Below are 19,701 nucleotides of genomic sequence, written 5' to 3'. Positions count from 1 at the left end.
TCATGGTCCAGACTGGACTTCTTAATTAAAAACGTATTTCTAGGGGCTGAGATTAAATATTTTACAGAACCTAGATTTCTTTGGGAACATTCAAAAATTACAATGTTTATCCTGGATAAATGATGTAAAACGACATTAAAATGGGTATAATTGGTCCTTAAACTCAAATTTACTCAAAAAATGATGTCATACAATATATAAACAATATACTAGATTATTTGGAAAACATTATAACCTCCTCACAAATTTCTTATGACGTCCAGTGGGCAGCAACTAAAGTTCACATTAGAGGTTTATTAATACAAAAAGTATTTTATTATAAAAATATTCAGAAAAAAGGAGCTACAACTTAAAAGAATATTAAGGTGATCAAAGAAGAACTACATGATAACTTTAATCCAACTCTAGAAACACAACTGAACAAACTCCAGAAGGATCTATATTTACTTCATGCAGAACAATGCTCATTCCAAGAAATGAAAATATTAGCTAAATTTGCAGAGTGGGCACAAACTCCCTCAAAATCATTAGCCAGAATAATAAATGTGAATAATAAAAATTAGAATATCAAGGTAAATCATATAAAACAAATTCAGAAATTATCAAACTCTCTGAAGTCATATATGGCCAACAAGAACACGCATTCACTGATCAAGAGAGGGTTCTTTTCATAGACAACTTAGTTTTTCCAAAAATGAATCAGACCCAAAAGGATCTCTTATCAACACCCCTTACAAAACAAGAAATCCTGTCTAAAATAAATAACCTCAAGTCAAAGAAAGCTCCTAATCTGGGTGGTTTTATGGCTGAATTTTATAAGGCATTTGGGCAAAGAGTATCAAACCTATTACTAATCTATAATTATATAAAAGAACATGGTATTACAGACTTATATTTAAACAATTCTAAGGCAATCTTTATCCCTAAACATAAAAAGGATAGGAACCCCCATGAATTATAGACCAATATCTCTCATCAATCTAAACATTAAAATCCTAGCAGCGATCTTAGTTAATGGATTGAAAAATATAATACCTAACTTTATTTCACATGAGCAGTCAGGCTTTATCCAAAACAGACAAGTTGGGAGGGTGGCCTAATGGTTAAGGTGTTTGCCTTACAAACACAAGCTGCAGGGTTTGAGTATCACAAGGGATAATTGGCTAGGCTTACATTGGCTCGCAAGGGCAGTTAGCCTAGTACTAATCTATAAACCTATGAACCTATGAACAAACTTGTGATAATACACTTACAGTGGACACAATGATAATACTTTCCAAATATCAGAAACACCCAATATATGCACTTGCAATAGACGCATCTAAAGCCTTTGACAGACTAAATCATAGTTTCTTATAAGCAGTACTACCTTATTTTAATTTATCAAAAAGCTTCATGGATATAATTAAAACCCTATACATCAACTTAAGTACAACACTATTTATAAACAAAGCAAATTCAAATTAAATAAATATCTGCAATGAGCCTAGACAAGGATGCCAATTATCTCAGTATCATTTCAATTTATATATATAACCTCTTTTCCTACTCATAAAGCAAAATAAAAATATCACCTTGTTCCACATCTATTCAACAATAAAACTGCTTTTTCAGCCTTTGCAGATGACTTAAACTTATACTTCTCCCTACCTAATATCGATCTGACTAAGATATTAAAATCTATTAGTAGATTCTCAATATTTTCCAATTATAAAATCAATCCTGATAAATCTTCCATATTCCCATTAAACCCTTCATGTCATACTAGCCCATTTTTTCCTGGATTCAGAAATAAAACTTAAATACTTTTTAAATATCTTGGAATTTCTTTCCAATATGATCAAAGACTCTTTCTTCAGAACAATATTCTAAAACAGTTTTCAAAAATTGAACAAGATGTTCAAAGATGGAGTGTACTAAAATGACCCTTCCTTTCAAAAGTTGCAATTATTAAAATGAATATTCTTCCAAGACTATTATTTCATCGCAAGGCATATAATACATAATCCAAAACAATCTATTTGAAAAAGTAAATGCACTTTTAGCCAAGTTTATTTGGCATCCTAAATCGATTAGAATAAGCTATCAAAAACTAATTCATCTGAAAGAAAATGGAGGGTTGGGATTACCTGACTTTAGACTATATCATGTTATTATATCCTCAAACAGAATTTTAAAAATATTGGAATTCAATCTGAAAAGGAAAGAATGGTCACCAATTTGGACCAGAATTTGGTATGATTATATTAAGTCATGTAACTTTAATCCAAAGGCCCTTCCATTTCTTAACAAATATAGTATTAAGACTTTCAGAATTCACACTTTGTTAAAGTTCATTGTAATAAGACTATAAAAACTGTTGGATTCTCTAGATTTAATTAAAGCATTCTTGATGTTGTAACCACTACATTGAAATCCAAACATTAGATTGAATAATGAAATGTTAAATTTTCAAACAGGTTTCAGCTTATTAAAGAGAATATATTCTTAGAAATAAACTATTGGATGACATAAGGAAATCTTTAAAGCTTTACAGGGGATATACCATCATTTTAAGGTAAATTAGGGAATTAACTGCTTCAATTACAAGGTAATCTGAAATGAATGAAAGCAGTGTTAGTATATGTAAAACACTATGGAAGCTATTACAACTGAACAAAAAATGTTATCAAACTCATACAAATTGATTATTCATCTCAGATATCAATCTTCCATTATTATGTCAAACTACTGGATGAAACAAATTGTTATAATCACTGATAATCAAAAATCTCAAGCCATTAAAGCTACACTGAAATTAACCTCCTTTAAAAACTTATTTATACCTAATTAATGATCACAAATAATGCCAATTTAACTCCAGTAATAATAAACAATTTTAATGCAAAAGTCTTCCCTAATTGCCCTTATTGCAACTCCTACAAAGCAGATCTGATTAATATATTCTGGAACTGTGAATGTACGTACAAACTCTGGTGTTCATTGAGAATATAGACTTGAAAAGATGGGGTATAAAAATCCGCACTATATTGGGAATTCTCATTATTACATATTACGTCTGATAACCTCCCAAAACAAACATTTCATATTATTGTTACCCTCTTCTCATTGATAAAACTATATATCACTCAAAATTGGTTAGATAGGAGTCAGTGCTCATGGTGGAGCTTCAGACAAATGGCAATCAAATACATTTTAGCACATAGGTTGATAACAAAACAACCCTAATAAGCGCTTGTATTTTCTCCAATACTGGATGGCCTTCCTTAATATTATTTTAAGCTAAGTTCAGCAGATATTTGTACTTTGATTGTGAATTAGATGTTAGGGCAATTTCCTAATGCATTAATGGTGGTATGCTATGTGATATTATCAACATGAGGTAGGAGAGTAGGTCAAATAAGAATATATTTGTGCTTACTCCAAAAGTAGCAGTTATTGTACATAGTATATATAAGTTATCTTGTTTTGTCTTTGGTTCATTTTCATTATTTCTTGCATTGTATTAATGTTATTCTTTCATGTTTTATGACATGCTATGTATAAACAAACAATATCTGTATTACTATTATATCACCTACAGAAGGCTATATGTGAATTCAGGATGTAAAAGGAAAATAAATAAATATTTGAAAAAATAAGATATTTGATAACATGAGAATGGCTTAGCTGGTAAAACCAAAGAATGTGCTTCCTACTGTCTGATGAACATGATTAAAGACACTGTACACATGTGTGTGTGTGTGTGTGTGTGTGTGTGTGTGTGTGTGTGTGTGTGTGTGTGTGTGTGTGTGCATGCATGCACATGTTACTGAATGTGTGTGCTTGTGCATGTACTGAGGTGAGTGCTTGTGTATCTCTATGCATGTGTGGAAATGCAGGTTTATATGTGTTTGTACATACATCTGAATATACAGGAAGTTCACATGTGTGTGCATGTGTGCATGCATGCATGCATGAGTAACTGCGCATTAATTTTTTGAGATGATTACTAGATAAAGCATTTGCACAGCATTTTTTGTGTCTCTCTCAAATGTTTGGATTTATCCTTAGTTCAGTGTTGAATTATATGCTTCACTTAAGTAGCAAGAGATTCAGTAAAATAATTTTAGTGTTGTATGTAGAACTGTTGTTATGGGGTAAGAAAACATAACATGTTTACGATGATCTCCAGCTTATGCAGCATATAGAGAAATGTGCAATCTAGGTGAGTTTCACTTGCCAGCATTCTGTATTCTAATTTGCTGTAAACTATAAACATTTTATAAAATTTTAGGTTTTACATTCAGAAGTACTATGGGACCATCAGCAAAAGTATATCAATGCACATTAGTATATATTTATAACTTATATTTATACAGTTTATAAGAATGTGCAGTAAAATAAGTTTTGTGGAAGGGTGGCTAAATAGTACCAAATGTCTTCTGATTGTCTGCTGGAAATATGCAAAGTGAAACAAACTCAGACTTTTTTTAACAAAAGTAAAACAAAACAGGTCTGAAAATCATCAGCATTTTTAGAATGATACAAAAAGGCAGTTTAAGCAGAATGACTCCATAAAGCTTTGCTTTAATATACCTTGCTACATTGCTTTTTTTGTAAACAAAAAGGCGGTGGTACACATACATTGTATTTAGGTCAACCCCAGTCCCCCTTCAGCCATTCCAATGTCCCACTACTTGTCTATTTCTCCCTAGTTACCATAAACACTGTTCAAAACTTTCAGTGTACATACTGTTTTCTGCTTTATTCTACAATGATTACAGATATTTGGATTTAATTTAAAACTTTTATTTCAAATGTTATCGCACAAACACTGGCAGACATTTGCTAAACAAAGCAATGCAGTTTCACAATGAAAACAGACTTAGCATTAAAACTTCTTTGCCTTTAAAACTAACATTCACTGAAACAGCATTGAAACTCACAGTCAAAGAAAATGCATCTGGTCAGTGGCAGATTAGGTTTACCTTTGGGCTGTTTTCGAATCATAGGCCCCTTGCACACATTTTTATGACCATGCAAAAATGATTTGATTCACCTTCCCGATTGTATTAAATTATACTATATAATAATTAAATTATATCCTTTGTATAATACAGCACCACTTGTTAGAGTGTCTTCTAAATTCATAGTTTTGAACATTTTTCTAGTAAGCAATGAAACAAAACATATAAACCAATAATGACAAAACTGTCCAATTCAGAACATTTCAACCATAAAACGCCACTCAAACTACTGTCATTACAATCCACCGATATCAGTTAATATGCGCAATCTCTGCAGAACTAAAAGTCATCTGAATAATTCCATGTTAAAGAGATCTGTAACTAATGAAGAGGTTGCTGTTAGCAAACAACTTTATATTTCAGTGTTTCATCCACAAATTTAGTGCCTGCTGCCTTTGAAGAATAAATTGCTTATGTTACATTAAAAAATGGTAAGCTGGTAATATTGCAATAGGGAATGGATGGCAAACTGAAAACAGGTTTGAAGTTAATAGGCATCTCATCCAAAGAAAGACATACTCAGGACTGCAGCACTGCACCCCCTTAAAATACAAAACAGTATCGACAATCTATTTTTGTGCAGTTTCCTGCATCAATGGACAAGTACACTACCTGCTGTGCTACTAGCACTGTTATTCTACAATAGTGAATTTACAGTGCCCCAATCCACTTGTCCAGAAAGACAGAGATAAGTTAGAACTGGGGAGTCCACCTCCTCAAAGAGGCCTGTCACAAGTGGAGTCCCTCAGGGATCAGTCCTTGGACTGCTCCCTTTTGGCATTTACTTCTTAGAAGTCAAGGCCAATGTCAGTGGTCTCTGGCTGACTAAATTTGCAGATGATTGAAAATTAGGAGCTGTCATTGAATCACACTAACACAAATGTTCTACAGGAGGGTCTGCCACAGACAGACAACTGGTGTCAGAGTTATGGACTAAAACTAAATCCCAAGAAATGCATAATAGTATCCTTTGGGAAGTCATCCATCCCTGGTAACTATCACATTGACAACACACCCCTTAGATTTGAGCCAGTAATCAGGGACGTAGGGGCACACATAGATAGTAATGTAGCCTTTGATCATCATGTGTATACAGTGGTGAGGAAATCATTCTATGTTGCACAACTTATAAACAAAGGTATGGCATCTTAGTCCAAGTATTCGGCATTTATCAGACCTATCATTGAGTATAATGCCTCCTTTGGTATGTACCTAACCAAGCATATCCAACAACTGGAAAAGCCACAGAGGTTCCTCACTAAAATAATATACGGCATAAGTAATATGTCCTATACAGACAGCCTCAAGTCCCTATCCCTGTATTCTGTCTCCTACAGGCTTTTGAGGGGAGATCTATGCCTTTCATACAAGGCATTGTGAGGGATCTGCTTCTAAATCTTGAAAACTCATAATCTTGAAATTCAAAATACTGAATTTAAAATCTTGAAAGTTCAAAATACTGAAAATTTAAAATACTGAATTTCATAATATTGAAAAAAACTACATTATACTAGCACTTACTATACTCCACCAAAAGTACATAGAGAAACAAATAAAAGACAAAGCATATTAGTTTACTCCAACTATTACCAGGGGGGGCAAGCCCCCCCTGCACCCCCCACACCCCCTGCTACTTAAATATATCAACTCTGAGATCGCAATTTACTACACTAAGATGAGTATTGTTGTTGTATAGCAAATTAAAAGGGAACGTGACTAAGGTTACAACAGGCAGTCATGAATCACGTAATGGTATGTTTTCCATTTTCTTCTGTGCAGTGCGATCTCGAAGTTGATATATTTAAGTAGCAGGGTGGTGGGGGAGGTGCAGCCCCCTACATGGGGGGTGCAGAGGGGGCTGCCCCCCCTGTTTATAGTTGGAAAAGTGTAATATGTTTTGTTATGTAGTTGTGTTGGAATATTGTAAGTGTTAGTGTACTCTGTTTTTTCAATATTATGAAATTCAGTATTTTGAGTTTTCAGTATTTTGAACTTTCAAGATTTTGGACTCAGTATTTTGAATTTCAAAATTATGAGCTTTCAAGATTTAAAAGTGGACCCATTGTCAGACCCCACTTTGATGGACTTCTTGCATATCCACAAAACAAACAGTACTAGAATTAACCGTTCTAAAGACTTAAACCTTGCTTGTGATATAAATAGGACCTACTGGAGAGATAGGTATGTATCCCAGAGACTACCATCTATGGAACAGGCTTCCCATCCATGTGAAGCAGAGATCATCCCTAATCCACTTCAAGTGGAATTTGGACAATTGGATGGGAAACTGGAAATTCATCCCTGGTTTGGCCCCTATGTCTCTGATGCAAACAGGTAACCTGTAAATGGTTCATCTCCCAGGCCCATGCTTACACTTATCAAAGGTATTAAAACTTGAAAGAGATTTGGGATGCATGGCTAGGCTTAAAAAGGCCCATGTGGTTGTTAGCCTAGTAAACACCTATGAACATATGAACTTATAAACTTACCAAACTGAATGTAAATCCTTCGTTGTAAGATGGGCTGCCAACTGGCTTACAAACCAGTCACACACTATCAAAGTGGGTGACACCACATCATCCAGGAGATCTGTCACCAGTGGGGTGCCACAAGGTTCAGTGATGTGCCCCCTAGTGCTTGGTATATACTTCTCAGAGGTTCATGCCAAAAATAAGGGGCTGTGGTTGACCAAGTTTATAGATGACTGTAAATTGGGTGCAATTATCAAATCCTGCAATTATCATATTCCCATATGATGTCAGTATACTTCAGGAGGGTCTCACACAGTCCAGCGACTGGTATCTTAGTCATGGTCTCAAACTAAATGCAAAGGAATGCCTCATCATTTCCTTCAGTAAAAACAATGTCCCTTCACACTATCAAATTAACAATAATACCCTATGTACCTATGAAGTGGTAAGGGATCTGGGATCACAAGTAGACTGAGGCCTTAACTTTGACCACCATGTGTCTCCTGTAGTAAGGAAGGCCTTCTGCATAGCACACTGGATTAGCAAAGGCATCACATCTAGAGCAAAGGAGGTTATAACCCTGCTATACTTGTCATTAATCAGGCCCATAATTGAGGTCAGTTGGAAAGACCTCAGAGGTTTCTAACAAAGAATATCAGGGGACTCCAGCAGAAAGCTTACACAGACTGACTAAAGTTCCAGTCACTATACTCGATATCGTATATACTTCTTAGGGGGGACTAATACTTGTCTTACAGATCAAACTCAGACCCAAATATAACAAATTTGTTGCACACCTGTAATCAAATGGGACTAGAACTAGCCATTCCAGTAACCTAAATATGGCCTGTGACTTGAATAGGACATGCTGGAGGGATGGAGTTGTCTCCCAGCAATTGCAGGATCTTTGGAATAGACTGCCAGTTCACCTCTATGACACTGTTGAAAAGGAACCTGAACTAGTGGGTGGGGCACCATAAATTCATGCCAAGGACAGTGCCCACAACCCTCCACAGACCTAAATATGGCCTGTGACTTGAACAGGACATGCTGGAGGGATGGAGGATCACTGGTCTCAAACAGATGCCCTGTGCAGACCATCTCAAAAAACTCCAGAGGCGATCTCTTCCTAACATACAAAGCCATGTCAAACCCAAAGCTGTTGGACATGCTACACTTACAGAAATCCCAATCCCTCAGAGTCACATGCTCCAGGAACCTAAACCTTGTCACCACAATAAATAAAACATGCTTGAAAGATAGGTTCCTGTCCCAGAGACTCCCCATACTTTGGAATAGACTGCCAATTCATGTCAAGCAGAGCACCTCATTAGCCCTCTTTAAGAAAAATCTGAACGATTGGATGGGAAATAGGAAATTCACCCCAGGGATCACTTCTGTGGCTCTGCTTGTAAGGAGGACAGGAAAATAATTTTTGGGTGGCGTAAGCCAGGGAATCTTTATGGCTAGGCTTGTACAGGGCCTAGGGCCAATAGCCTAGTACCTACCTATGAACATATGAACTTATGAACCTATGGACATGGGCATTCATTACTAAATACAGTTCTGGGTATTGACTAGAGTATCTTTGGTATTATTTTGTGATGAAATGGCCTCCAGGTTAATCACCTAGTAACCTCCTGTGATGCTACAGTCCTAAATGCTGCTGCACTTAAGTCTTCTCAGGAACCTGCTACTACAAGCATGCAAAGTAAAGGAATCACTTGGGAAACTCACACAAAGTAAAATGTAAGAAAATCCTTCAAAATGCTGCTTTACTTTTATACCTACTTGCTAACTTCTGCAAACTGTCTGCTTGGAAACCTATAAATCCATCACTCCCACCGAAACTGGTAATGTCTGCCAGCTCACAAATTCTGACTCACTCCTAGGAAAGTAAAGAAATATTATTTCACTTCAAATCACTGCTTCTTGCACACATGCACATACACCCTAACTTATCTACTTCTTAAACACATGCACAACTCATCACTTAAACACACACACACACACACACACGCAAACACACACACACACACACACACACACACACACACACACACACACACACACACACACACACACACACACCTACTTCTCACTTGTCTGGTCGTGGTCCTCAGTCCAAACATCTTCATGAATTCAAATTCCACCCGCACGAAAGAGGAAGATGTAAACAATCTTCTTAAAGAAGAATGCCCTTAAAAAAGTACATCATTTTTTTAATTTAAAGAAAATTAATTTCCTGGCCAACAGACCCCCTCCCAGCCAGCATGGGCAGTGTATGCCATGACCAGTTGTCACGGCTAAGTTGCTGGTATGCTTTACCTTACTAACTATTTAGTTTTTGTCATAAAATCTCAGGAATTTGGTATTTTTTTTTCACAGGATGCAACAGCTGAAATGGGGACTGTCCTCTGCAAAGAGGAAGAGGGAAAGATGGTAACCCTAATTAGGTGAATTCAGTGACAACCCGAGCCAAATAGCAATGACAGTTTAAATCAGTACATTAATACATTACGCATTATTGTTACTTAAACATTTCCTTCATTTAGTGATTTGCTCAATGAAAATATAATCATGAAATCAGTAGTGTATTCAAATGAGTTGTTTTGTTTTTTAACAAAGATGCAAGTGCTGACCTTGATAATCGACAGAGGGTGGGGAGGTCACCAGAGATTATGTTAGCCTGTGGAAGTTTGGATGAACTGGATTGTCATTACCAATATCCTTGGAAATATCAGAGCTGTCAATAGGCATGGCTGTAAAATTAATACATTTGCCTCACAATGTACAATCTAGCATTTATGACACTAACATGTTTTGTGACATCCTTTCTGTAGGCCAGTGATCAAGGAGTCTCAATTCTCACCACTGACACTGGTGGGGAACATTCATGGTAAAAAAATAGGCACACAGTATTTTCAGGTGCAGCTCTCAGCACCAAGTTCAATTTTCCATAAGAGCACACAGAGAATGTACCGTCCAGTCCTGGGGCTGGCCTTTCTTTCCAGGCACCAAATAAGACTCCCAACTGACCACTACAGACTTGAGTTCTTAGCTCGGTGTTCCAAACCAAGTCCTCTACCATCCTCTGTGTGAAATCCATGCTCTCAGGGTCCTTGTTCAAAGTAGCTGTCACCACACTGTCTTTTGAGATTTGTTTTTCACACACACACACACACACACACACACCTGAAAAAATATGGTACAGCTTACCCGCTCTGACACCGCCACCCAGAATATAAGGTAGACTCACTGCCACAAGAACACCTTAAAACAGTTATCTTAACACTCTTATGAGGGTACCCATTTAAACTTAGCAAAATTAATATTTATACAAATAGTAGTGTTACCCAAGCAGCAAGACTTTTAGGAATGAAGAGCTACAGTGTCACTAAATAAATGCAAATACTCTCAAAGGTTAAATATTTTCTTCAAGACCAGACACAATGAAAGGTTTAAATATATTTAATTATAAATAATAAAAACAACACAACAATATGGAATATCTATTTACAATAAACACCAGAGTTTCAATCACAAGAAATATATAAAAAAAACACAGATGGAAAGATACCGACAGATACAAAAAAACTACATTTTAGCTAATCTCACTATATTTTTCTAACTGACTGAATAATTACTCTCCCCTTGTTACTTACTAAAGCAAGGCAAGATTAAAGTGGATGGATGTCTCTTGTAAAAGACTTTCGGCTTTTCCCAGTTAGGGGTTGCCACACCGGAACTCCGGTCTACTCATGATTGGCAGTAGATTTTTACGGTGCTGAGTTGCCAGCCCGATGCCCAACCTTCAATGAAGGCATGCCCATTCACGCTCGCACCTACCTGTATGTCTTTAACATCACTCGACTGCAGGGAGGACATGCAGACTCCACACAGAAGGCACTCCAGCTGAGAATTGAATGGGAGAACCTCTTGCTGTGAGGCGACAATGCTAACCGCTGAACCACCGCGGCTTGATGGATGTCTCTTGTCAGGTCCACAAAACAAAGTGCCATCTCCCACTAGTATTTAAATACAGTTTCAGTGCTGGCTACAGAATGGCATCACATCAGGTCACCTGATTCTGTGGTTCCCGCATTACCCCCTTGCTAGAAACTGAGCCAGGGTCTGGCACTGATGTGTCTCATTACACACATAGAACTTTAGCTAAGGTTTATTACAGTATCTGAAAACTTTAAAACAATTCCAAAATTTCCACCCTTCCTGCAAAAACTAACAAGCTATTCTCTGGCACCCCAGGGTAGCAATTAGTTCACCACTAAGGAAATAGAGCAGGACCATAGTCCAGGTCTTTTACAGACACTGTGTCTCTGGCTGCAAGATAAACTCTTTATGGCCTAAACCAAGTCATTTAATTTCAGACTATTTTTCTTAAGGTTAGCTGGGCTGACCTTAGCTCCTTCCCTTCCAGTATCCTTTGTTAAAATATATACATTTCATCAGTTACAGCAATACAGTCTGACATACATGTATATTTTATTCTGTCCAGCAGGACCCACTGTTGATACATTTTTAACACAAGCAACTTTACAAATACATTTTTAACACAAGCATCTGTTCAAATCAGTTTGATATTCAAATGACATATAATTCTTTACAAAACTCCAGCTAGCTATGCTGGCATAGGTTACACATGTACTGCCCTGCTCTCCCTGGCACAGCTGGCACTACCTCACATCATCACATGGCTAATCAGTAGTTAGTTTAGAAAATAGATAATGTTATGTTTAGTAGAAAGTGACAGAGGATTTTACATGTAAATCTGAGAAGTAGTTAAATATAAGGTGCAAGGTTAATCATTTCTGCTCACTTTGTTTTTGCTACTTTGGTCTACAACATGTACTTATTAATACTTTATTCTGCTCAGATTTATTATGTTGTACCAAAGGATGCAGCTGCATGGAAAAGAATTCCAAGTGTTTGGATATACAATAATTTATGTATGCGTCTTATCCTAGAATTTCCAGAGCATATAAAGTGTGTTCAGTAGAAACTCCTATGAAAAAAATAAGATTTTGCCTTAATATATAAAGCAGACCGTTCAGATTGCTGTCAATGATACCCTCTTGGTTACTGAACTCATGGTACAATTTTTATGCTGAAATAAGACCCTCTGTGGTGTCTAGTAAGGTATATTAAAAAAAAATCACAGAGGACAGATGAAGACATACAGAATGGAAGATCAATTGTGCTAAAACCTTTTATTTTTTTATTTTTTGTGGTGAGCTCTTAAGTGGCTTAAAAAAAGGCTAAAGGGACAGTGCTGAGAAAAAGAAAAGGCTCATTCAGATTTATTAGTTTTTTTTTTCCCTGACTGTAAGTTGATAGCTGCTTTGGGAAGAAGCTCTGTCAGATAAAGCCTAAGGGTGAAAGGAATGATGTGATTAGCAGCATCTGACTCACCAAGTCAAAGACTTTTACAATTAAATGACTGGGAACAAAAGAAGCCAGTCATAATTAGTGACATGATTATCACCCCGTGTTTAAAGGCCACAAGTCAATTAATGCATTTCATGCTGCCCTGGGCTTAAAGGGCTTGTGACACCTCTCCTCTATGAATTCTGGGAAAATGTCAATGGTCTAATTACACAATTATGTCATACAAAAGGATCTCAGAAGAAGCCAAAGGAGGGCAGAGCACTGAAAGAGATGGAGGGGGTTTTATGCCTGTCACTTTCCTTCAGAAAGGGTCTATGAAGTATAACTCAACAGAGACTGAGATGAGAATAAGCTGACATTTTCTGCTGAGAGATGCAGAGAAAAGAAAGCCTGTAGTTAAATGTTAGCAAGAAAACCATATGATGATCCCAACTATTATAAATGTTTGCAGTATGAAGTCTGGTTTAAGATTACAATTCTAGTGATGCTCAACCTGAAAACCTATAATCAGAAGTATGTATATATCTGTATATCTACACAAACACACACACACACACACACACACACACACACACACACACACACACACACACACACACACACACACACACACAGTAGGTATGTGTGGATATTGACTTGATCATCTGCCTTAAAGCTAAATAACAGACATAAGTGTGTTTGTGCAGACAATGGCTTTTGTCAAAGTACACTGTAACCTATGCTGTGATTTTGGAAAGTGATAGTTGGTAAAGGAACCAATGTAGTCAGTTTTATACTGGATGCAGATGGGTCCAAAAAGGGGAACTTTATCAAAATGTGAGAAGTTTGATTTATTATTTTATTTTATTATTTTTTAAGTCATACTTTTCCCTTTTGACATCAAATGTTAATGTGCATTGCCTTTGGGGTAAACTACAATACTGTTGTGGTTCCCAGCCTCAATGGGTTTACCAAACAATAATACTGTAAAGTTACGACATCAGCATACGTGCGTCGTTCATTGCTGCAGTACACATCTCTCCCTAAGAGATGTTGGTGCCTAAGTAAATAGGCATGATTAGCTCTGTGATAATAGTTATGCACAGTACTGAAACCAGTATTGTGATGGATATCAGAGCTGCTCTAGTTATTATTTTCAGATTTATGTCTAACTAGTAGTTTTATGCTTATAGAAATGTGTACCTGTGCTGCATTTGATTTGTGACAGGCTTCCACTGAAAAGGGGCTTTTTCAGCCCAGTGGATAATCCTGGTAAACAAATGTAAAATAAATAAATAAATATAAATAAATAAATGTCATTACTTTGTGTGGGCCTGAGTATGTGTGTGTGTTTGTATATGTAAAGCAGAACATTCCACATAGTTTAAATACTTACTTGTTCACTAAAATTCTGGCCTCATGTATGCAGATAAATCATTGTCTTTGTTACACAGTATATTAAATACTGTCAGGCAGTATCTTATGGTATATGAAGGAGGAGCGTCCACCATTGCTACAGCTGCTGTTTCTGTCATTTTTAATGTTTGTTTTTTTCTTGTCAAATGTAATCAGCAACTACTATGTAAGGTAGCAAACTACTGTCAGACATTGACCTGATAAGGATTCTGAAAGATTCTTCAATAAGTTATTGTGGTACTAGAATTTTAGTGCAAAACAGTTGAATATAGAAAGATGGATGTATTTATAGAAAACAGTAAATCTTACTGCAGACAAGATACAATTGTTGTACAGGCTGCGAACTTACTTGGCATTGAGGGATAAGAGATCTTACTGTGATCCAGTAGACCCAAGTTCAACTGTGCCTCAAGATGTATGCTCAGCTGGGGAGAGAAGGGCCAGAGCCCTTTCACCGCTCTCTGTGGGTGTGGTAGAGAAGTGCCTGAGCCCTTTCACCTCTCTCTCTGTGGGTGTGGTAGGGGTGCATGTTGCAGGATACTCAGAAATGCACTAATTCCATAGTGGACACCAGATAAACATACACAATGTGCTCATTTAGGTGGGGTACTCTGGAAGTTTACATCATTCACAGAAGCGAGTAATAGTACAACACTATGCTCATTATATGCTCTCCAGGAAGAACACAAGCATTAGGCAACTATATAATAATAGAGCTGTAAAGAAGACACCCCGGTCCCTGCTTTGCTCAGCTCTCACTCTTAGTGGAAAGAATGGGCCAAGAAATAAATAAACAGAAAAACAGATCCTGTACAGGCAACAAGAATGTTTTCTGTTTTCACAATTACATAGGAATGCAATTAATTGTCTTTTATAAATACATACTACAACCAATTGCTTTATTATAGATTGTTACTAGACTAACTGCTCTTGTGGGCTATTTTAAGTCCAACTAATTCCACTTTCATGAGAATCAAACGCTGCACCTTGTGTCTGTGAGTTAAACACATTAGCCATTATGCCAGCCTTCACAGATGCTTTAGTAATGCTGTAAGAGCATGAAGACCAAAGAGCAAAAAGTCAGAATACAGTTGCAAAATTATGGAATGGACTGCTCAGACAGGTCAAAGAGAAACCGTCCTTGTTATCTTTTATAAGAAAGTTTGTTCTGTATGTTGGCATACTGAATTAATATATCTTAATTATAAATAATTATAATCGCTTATTATTACTTATATATTCTTTTCTTCTACATTGTTAAATTGCGAATTTCATGCTACATGTAATTGCCTAATGTGTGCCTTTTTTCTGCTTCTGCACTGTTAAATGCAAATTGCTTGCTAAATGCAATGGCTTCATATATTGCATTTTCTCTGATGCTGTTTTGGAGCTTGGATAGTGGCTGAAAAGAGGTGACTGACGAGCACACCTATCTGGTCATCAACTAGAAATAAATAAAATAAGTAATCATAAGTCTAAACTATTGTGCAAAGGACGCTTTCTTTTTAATAGCCATTTTTAGTGCTGTGAATATGTTAACAGTCCATTGAGATACAGGACCATTAAGCCACATTGCATGACACGATACTGCTGCAACATCTTATGATGGTAAGGATGCCACTAATGATAGTGGAATATTCAGATAATATTAAAGAAACCATATAGGCCTTTACTTCTGTTATGTCTTACATAAGTGTGATGATACAAAGTGTGCAGAGCTTTTTACATGTAAAATGCAGATATGCAATATAGATCTGTGTCTTTAAGAACTACTTGTCTCATAATGCACTGAGTCTGATGGGCCAGTTGTTGTACAGCTGGAAATGTGAGATGAAGCTGTTAATTCCATTTCTGATATGCTGTTGTTTTTTGAGTTATTACAGTTATTGGGATAGATCAATAATAAGGCCTATGTAGTGCATTAAAACCATGTAGAGCCATGCAAACAAGGTAAACATTGTGGCATGCTAATTACTGCATAAGCAGCTAAATTGTATGCTAATCATCCAAGCCAAGATGGATGAGTTGATATATTCAACAAGCAATAAAGCAATCATGTAGACTCAGTGTAGGATTTTCCTGTGAATTCCAACATCTGTTGGAATACAGCCATGGAAACTACTTCACACAGGAGGAATGTTAGTGGCTGCTGTTGCTCTTATACATGTGTATGTGCAACAGGCCCAAGTCTATGCTGCTGCTGTTCCTAATAGACCTCAGCCAAACAGGAGAAGGGTGTTTAGACACCATTTAACTTTTCATGTCTGCATGAGGTGGAAGTTATAGAGCACTATAGGATGGACAGAAACCCACAACAAGAAGCTTGCAACCTATGTCGTCCTTAAGTAAGGACAAACAGTGGGGAACCAATACCTGTGGAGACTAAGATATTTATTTTATTTTATTTTATTTATTTAACATTTGTTGACTGGGAAAGTCCGACTAGGTTCCACAGATCCTGTTTTCAGTGGAGGCCCAGGGAGAAATGCTCCAGAAGCATGTTTTTAGAATGTGTATGTGCAACAGGCCTAAGTCTATGCTGCTGCTGTTCCTAATAGACCTCAGCCAAACAGGCTGAATATGTGTAGCACTTAGAATATTAACCACAGGAACCTTCCAGAGATCAGAAGGGGATATGCTGTCGGGTGTCACAGGCTTTAGCATCCAGCATCTTACATCAATTCCTGAAAGCTATACTACAACATTCTGGTGACTACATACATTTTCCTGTACACCCGAGGACAGAGCTGCAACTATGCAGGATTTCTACCCTGTAGTGCACTATCCTGAAATCTTCTGTGCCACACACTGAAATCAAGGCACCACCCCAGGAACAGGGAAGAACGTACAAAAACAGAAACAGCTTCCACTCCATTAACTGCCAGGTCACGTGTAACATTAAGGGAATCATCCTGAATGTGTGTGCTGGCAACCCATGCAGTTAGCATGATTCCCATCTCCGGCATAGCTCTCAACTGTCTCAGACATTTTCTAGGGGAGATATCCCACAAGGTCATTTACTGGGGGATGCAGGTTATGCACTCCAGCCGTGGCTGATGACAGCCATCAGAAATACACACACACAGAAGAATGCTATAATGATGCACACACTCAAACAAGAAATATCATAGAGTGTGTGTTTGGGCTGCTGAAGTCATGGTTCTGGTACCTAAATACATCAGTGGAGCCCACAGTACAATCGCCATACTTGTGCTGAAATTTTCACCATCTGTGCCATCTTTCACAATATTATTCTGAGAAAACAGCTTAAGCAGGAACACCAAAGGGAAGGGCCAGACATTCCATCAACGCTAGCAGGATCGCCACAGCCACGTGCAGGTGAGGAGTCAGTGGGGGACCATCAGTCTCTGTGGGTGTAGACAGATATAGATGTGCAAAATATGGCCTCACTTTGGCCAAGAGGCAATGGATAGCACACATGTTCACCACCTAAGGGAATAAAACTTTCATCCTATGCACATGCAAATAATAACATTGATGCCAGGCAATGGTCACAACCTTTACTTACCCATGTAAAGGCTGTGTACTGCTAGTGTCACATAGAGTTGGCCCTGAATTAAAACTCTTCTAACTGCTGAACTATTGAGGTAAGTTTTGAACCTGGAATAGGAAAATAAATGGCTTAGAACACAAATGAATGGCATATCCTTGCATACTGTTACTTGCTAATGTAACTAAGTAGAAGGTGTGTGATTTTTACAGCAATTACATCAATATGTGACAGCATTGACTTATGTCAATAAATGTGCTCGCTAACAACTACTACGTCTTATGCACCAAGGATTCAAACATTACAAAAACCTGTAAGAAAGCAGTAGAATTTTCAAAAGAGCATCACAAACACAGATATACAAAGACTTATGAATCCCTGAATTTAAAAGATAGAAACAAGGATATGACACAGTTATCATTTGCACAGGGTATTGTTTGGAGGGGGGCAGGAGGCCAAGGTTTACACAAAAGGTAGTGAGTGCATGTAAGTCAGAAAGACAGGCAGGCAGAAATTTTGATAAATTATCAAATGGCCACTGAGACTGAATGAGTTGTAAGGCTTATGAATGACACATGTAACTGTTATGTGTGCGTGTCTATGTAGGCATTCAAGGTGAAACATGTATAAGTGCTTGCAAGAACACAACCACGCTCTGTGCTAGTTCTATATCCTAGTACGTCAGGTGGGTGTCAGACATGCATGGTTCTGGTAACAGTTCCTCGTTGTCACCCCTGACTGTGAGAACTGGCTTTGTCAGGAGTTGCTCTGCACATCCATGCCCATGATCAGATGCACTGCTGCTATCTAAAAGTGACTGATGTCTGCTGGATGTGTTCTCATCATGAGTACATCCAGGAACATGACCATATGGCCTAACACATCTGGATGTGGACACCTCAATCACTGAAGAAGTATTGGAAGCAGTGCCACTATGGGAGCATGATCAGGCACAGACACTTTGGCTAACACTGGTGCATGCCTCAGCTGGATGGAGAAGATACTTGGGAAAAGAAAATATGAAGCACTCCAACAACAAGCTTTGAAGGGGAAGGTGATGACAGATCTGAGGGTGAGGACTATATTCTTACTGTCCCTGTGCTTGATGGGCATGGGCATCTGATGTCCTCTCCCTATCCATGGTGTGCCCCAACTTTTTGTGTCCCTCACCATTTCTGTCTCTGTCTTGTTTGTCCTGCTTGTCTGTAACTACTTCCTCACCTACCCTACGTACTTGACACTGACATACCTACATTTCTTACTCAACATTCCTCTCTTACTGAAATAAAATAAAAAAAAATGGGCATGTGTCCAAAAAAAAAAATCATCTCATACATAGCTCTCCACTTAAAACATGTGTCTTTTTGACACACTTGATTCAGTCCAATTGGCTATACAGCATTACTGCATTGGTGACACACATCTTTGTTGTGGTGACAGTCCATATTCATCCAGTATTCTATCCATGTTTATTTTACAGTGCTGAAGAAGTGGATAGCTATGATTCTTTCCTAATTCCCTCCTGCACACTCCTATATTACTTTCTCTTTGTTCTTCCCCTTGCTTGCACCCCATTTCACCACTTTCCTATCTACTCTATTTTTGCATCTTTAATCTGGTGAAAAAATGGAATCACACACCACACACACAAATAATAAATCCCTAGGGAAGCCCTTCACTTTTTGTCTTCTGCATTTATGTGGAGTTTGGCATTGCACATCAATGCTGAGTGACAGAGAATGGCTCGTTACACCTTATGGCATGGTGCGGTTACTGCTGCACAATGCTGCTTGAACCCACTGGGCTAGAGAAACACACAGTTAAAGCAGAATAAAGCCATTCATTTTAAATATTCCTATATTTATTTAGAATGATGAATGTATAAATATGCAAATCCATATGTGTACTG

This window comes from Protopterus annectens, chromosome 10.part0, assembly GCF_019279795.1.
Source record: "Protopterus annectens isolate FY-2018-M chromosome 10.part0, PAN1.0, whole genome shotgun sequence".
In the NCBI taxonomy this organism is placed as follows: domain Eukaryota; kingdom Metazoa; phylum Chordata; order Ceratodontiformes; family Protopteridae; genus Protopterus; species Protopterus annectens.
The sequence above is the reverse complement of the archived record's forward strand: the minus strand, read 5'-3'. Positions refer to the sequence as shown.